This window comes from Babylonia areolata, chromosome 8 (genome assembly GCF_041734735.1).
Source record: "Babylonia areolata isolate BAREFJ2019XMU chromosome 8, ASM4173473v1, whole genome shotgun sequence".
Taxonomy (NCBI): domain Eukaryota; kingdom Metazoa; phylum Mollusca; class Gastropoda; order Neogastropoda; family Buccinidae; genus Babylonia; species Babylonia areolata.
In genome coordinates this window covers 28,510,162-28,515,161 of record NC_134883.1, presented here as the reverse complement: position 1 = coordinate 28,515,161, position 5,000 = coordinate 28,510,162, and the positions used below count along the sequence as shown (strand labels likewise).

Sequence of the window (5,000 nt, the reverse complement as noted above, 5' to 3'; positions counted from 1 at the left end):
TAAAAAGAAATACAAATACAATGTACAATACGTATGCCATTTTGATCCCATTCGGTGACACAGCAAAGCTTTTCAAGATACACAAAGTTTCGTCAGTACTCTTTATTCAGTCGCAATGGCAGCAAGCATTAAATATTCACTTCGATATGGTGTGATTTCATAATTTATATCTATCCTTTCATAACTGGCGATGTAAAGAAAGGGATTTGACACCTGTGTATGGAGACTTGTCTGTGTCATCTATAATATATATATATACGTCATACAATGTGAAATCAAAATCTAATTTACTTCTTATTCATGTACATGCAACACGGTTCACTCTCTCTCCCTCTCCCTCTGTGTGTGTGTGTGTGCGTGTGTGTGTGTGTGTGTGTGTGTGTGTGTGTGTGTGTGTGTGTGTGTGTGTGTGTGTGTGTGTGTGTGTGTGTGTGTGTGAAAGAGAGAGAGAGGGGTGAGCACGTGAGCGCGCGTGTGAGTGTGTGCGTGTGTGTGTGTGTATGTGTGTGCGTGTGTGTGCGTGATGTGTGTGTGTGCGTGTGCGTGATGTGCGTGATGTGTGTGTGTGTGTGTGTGTGTGTGTGTGTGTGTGTGTGTGTGCGTGCGTGATGTGTGTGTGTGTGTGTGTGTGTGAATACATATGTCTGTGTGTATGTGTGTGCGTGCGGTGTGTGTATATGCAAGCATGCATGCTTGCATGCGTGTGTGATTCTATGTGTGTGTGTGTGTGTGTGTCGGCGTTTTTGTGTGTGTGCGCTGTGCCCCACAGCAAACACTGAACAGGTGAGAGTGTACACACACTGGAGTTAATCTGTCAAAAAGCCCTTATGTTAAGGGCTCCCACACCTGGTTACTGCACACACACACACACACACACACACACACACACACACACACACACTGCGTAGTGTCTTTGACCCTCAGCAAGTCGGAACTTTGACATCGATCCAAAGCTGCATTCGCTGACTACATATAAACGCGTGGGGTTTGGTGCTGCTCATTATTAATACAAGCACGGTTTGGTGGAGTAAGCTGCTCAAAAGAGACAGGTGAGTGTGCGTGTGTGTGTGTGTGTGTGTGTGTGTGTGTGTGTGTGTGTGTGTTGCGGACATTTTCTGTCTTTGTTTTATCCGTGGTGTTGTGCTGGATGTTTTTGTTTTTGTCTTGGTATTTGCTTTTTTTTTTTTTTTTTTTAAACAGTATTTCGTTCATGTGTGTGTGTGTGTGTGTGTGTGTGTGTGTGTGTGTGTGTGTGTGTGTGTGTGTGTGTGTGTGTGTGTGTGTGTGTTTAACAGTATTTCATTCATGTATGTGTGTGTGTGTGTGTGTGTGTGTGTGTGTGTGTGTGTGTGTGTGTTGTTGTTGTTGTTGTTGTTGTTGTCGTTGATATTGTTGTGGTTGCCGTTATTGTTGTTGTTTATCTTTACCTGTGGTATATTATCGTGTTCTTTAATTGTTCAGTTGTGTGTTTGTTTTCTTTCGTGTTGGTTTTGTTTAGTTTTGTCATTGTTCACTATATATATATATATATATATATATATATATATTTCTCTTTTCATGGATTATCTTATTGTCTTATCTACGGCATTTGTTTCCATGTTGGTGTTGTTGTTGTTAGTTTCTGATGATTCTGTCTGTTTCTTTTTCCCTTCATTGAAATCCACTTGTATGTCATTCGTTGTTGGGTTTTTTTTTTGGGGTTGTTTTTTTGTTTGTTTGTTTGTTTGTTTTGTTCGTTTGTTTGTTGTTGTTGTTTTAGAGATGGTACAGGTTGTGTGGTGGTGGGGAAGGGGAGAGGAGGGAGTGAAGGGGGCAGGGGGCGGTGGGGGGTGGGGGGGGTATGAAGTTTCATCCCTATCCCGCACCGGTTTGGTATTGTGTTTCAATGTTTCCGATGTCTTCTTTTCTTTTCTTTTCTTTCTTTCTTTCTTTTTATCTATCTTCCTTTCTTCCATCCCTCTTTCCTTCTTTCCGTTCTCCCAATCCTTCTGTCTTCCTTTCTTCCATCCCTCCTTCCGTCCTTCCTTTCTTCCATTCCTTCTGTCTGTTTGCTTGTTTGTTTGTCTTTCTTCCTTCCTTTCTTTCTTTCTTCTGTTATTTCATATAATTTCTTCAGTCTTCTTTAATTTTTTTCAATGTCTTTCTTTGATGTTTGGGTCCTCATTACTTGTTCTGCACTTTTTTTTTTTTTGTTTTCTTTTTTTTGCTGTTCAATTTTTTCTTTCATTCTTTATTTGTCATTTTGAGGCGTGGGAGGCTTCATTATCGGTTAGTTTATGGACTCGATTTTTTGTGTCTGTCTGTATGTGTGTCTTCTTTCTTTCTTTCATTCTTTCTTCTTTTTTTCTTTCTTTCTTTCGTTCGTTCGTTTTTTTTCATTTCTTCTTTCATTCTTCCATACATTTCCATCATTTGTAGTTTCATTATAGGTTTGGTTCTATGTTTGATTGTAATTGTCTTTATTTTTCTTTCTGTCTTACTTTCTGTTCTCGATCTTATTGTCTTTGCATCTCCATTCTTTCCTTTTTCCTTCCATCTGTCTGTCTGTCTGTCTGTCTGTCTGTCTCCTCCCTCTCTATCTGTTTCTCTTTCTCTGTCTGTCTGTATGTCTCTTTCTTTCTTTTTTCTTTCTTTCTTTTTTTTCCAGGGTACTCAACACTGACAGTCGACGCAAACACATTTCTTAACTCTCAGTACGGCCAGTCCTCTCTTCTCCTCTACACAGACTCCTCGGATGTCCAGTGGGTGTCTGAATGACCCAACCTTTAGCTTCCGTCGTCAGAATTGTGGTATACTTTGTCAACATTCACCTCTTCAGTATAAGAGCGTTCCGCTCGCAATATTTTGATGATGGTAATTGGGGTGAAACGCTGTTAACGTCGTCTCTTTCGCCGTTCGTATGGAGAGCGTTAAAATACTGTTGCTGAAATTGAAAACTTTTTAGGTCATAGTATATCAAAGGGGAAAAAAAAAGATATACAGAAGAAAAAAATCCCTCTTCTTTCACGATTGACCTGTTCAATCATCCATCAATCACTGTTGAATTCTACAGGCCCTTTGTATGCCGGTATTTCAAATCCATTGGTACAGGATTCAAAAGCCAGCTCTAAATTAAAAAGTTTGACGAAAGAAAATAATCATATATCTACGCTGACACTTCAAGACTGTAATATGTGACGCTCTTGATAAGCCTATCATTCTCCCTCTCTCCCTTACTGTATAAACTGTACAGTATAATGAAATGCACTGGTATGATGCATTAACTATGCCGTTGAATCGTTTCAGTTCGCCTCACCCCAAAATTTATTGCTAGTAGGAAAGATTTTGGTCTGAATCTTTTGAGGTACACAACCCCCCCCCCTCTCTCTCTCTCTCTGTGTGTGTGTGTGTGTGTGTGTGTGTGTGTGTGTGTGTGACTTTCTCTCTCTTTGTGTCTAATAAGTCAGTCCTTTAAAGGTTGAAAGGTAAACCAGCAAGAGAAACTCTCGGCCCTTTTTCCTTTTGGAAAACCCAAACAGGCCCATTGAATTCTCTCCAAGGCGGGATGGGGTGGTGGTAGAGGGGTGGGGCGTGGGGGGATGTGTGTGTGTGTGTGGTGGGGGTGGGGTGGGTGCTGGAGGATGTGGGCGGAGTGGCGGGAGGAAGGGGGCAGGGTTTTTTTTTTCATGCCTGATATGACTACAGTTTTGCTCCCCCTATGGACTGTGTCAGAAATCTCCAAGGTGGTAGTAGTGAGCCATATGTTATAGTGGAGTGGAGTTTTAAACACGACCTAATTGTCAAGTTGTTGAAGGCTTGGTTCGGACACGGTTGGGTTGTTGTGTGTGTCTGTCCCGAGTGGGGGAAGTCTGTCTGTGGCGTTTTCAAAGAGAAAGGTCTGGTTGTCTGCTAAGGTTCTTGCTCTTCTTATCTATTCTTGCTCTTCTTATCTATGTATCTATCTAGGCCTGTCTATGTATCTATCTATCTATCTATCTATACAGAGAGAGAGGAGTGGGGGGGTGGGGGTGGGGGGTAGAGACGCATACGCATAAACTCACAATCATGCACAATTGTATATCTATATGTTTGATATCGATTTACATTCATCTGTGTGTGTGTGTGTGTGTGTGTGTGTGTGTGTGTGTGTGTGTGTGTGTGTGAGAGAGAGAGAGTGAGTGTGTGTGTGTGTGTGTGTGTGTGTGTGTGTGTGCGTGCGTGCGTGTGTGTGTGTGTGTGTTTGTGTATGTGTGTGTGTGTGTTATAATTGCTCTAGTTTGTGTTGTTTTCTCTTGTGTGTGTGTGTGTGTGCCTCGTTTCATTCACTCCATTCCACCCGTTTCTACCCCACTCATCCCACTCTCAACTTCTCTCTCTCTCTCAACTTCTCTCTCTCTCTATCTCTCTCTCAACTTCTCTCTCTCTCTATCTCTCTCTCTCAACTTCTCTCTCTCTCTCTCTCTCTCTCTCTCTCTCTCTCTCTCTCTTCTTTCGGACTAAAGTAAAGGAAAGAGAGAGAATATATTTATGATACATATCCGAAACCTGTCTTTGTGTTTATATAAAGCCTTTTAAATATCGGGCAATTGTTACATCTTTTGCTCATCATTGATATGATATTTCCATTGTTGTATTGTTGTTGTTTTGTTTTGATTTTTGTTTCCATAATTATAATCAATATCACAATTATTGTATATCTGTTCATATTTCCATTCATGAGGGGGCCAAGGCCCTTAAACATGAAGAAACCATCTCAGTCTCAGTCTCTCTTTCTCGCTCTTTTTTTTTTTTTTTTCTTTCTTCAAAAATATGTTTCCTCGATTTCCTCCTCGTTCTTTAGAGTTCTTTGTTACCTTTGCAGGGAGCAGGACCGGCTCAGTGCTGCACCTGGTGAACAAGAAATGAACAGAACTGCAGTGACTGTCAAGATCAGATTCCATTCCATTCACTGAACTGGTATCCTCGCTACTCTCTCCTACAACAGTCCCCCCCCCCCCCCCCCCCCCACCCCCCTCCCGGCC

At 41.6% G+C, this 5,000-nt stretch overlaps 1 long non-coding RNA gene across 1 annotated transcript in view; it reads left to right on the top strand.

The window, feature by feature from the left end:
- Positions 1–995: 995 nt before the first annotated feature.
- The window catches only part of LOC143285125 (uncharacterized), a 4,046-nt gene continuing 41 nt past the window's right edge, over positions 996–5,000 (top strand). Inside the window, exons 1-3 of the long non-coding RNA XR_013055668.1 lie at positions 996–1,049; positions 2,648–2,789; positions 4,841–5,000. The exon at positions 4,841–5,000 is cut by the window's right edge and continues 41 nt beyond it. This is a non-coding gene — a long non-coding RNA (uncharacterized LOC143285125). The remainder of the gene's footprint in view (positions 1,050–2,647; positions 2,790–4,840) is intronic.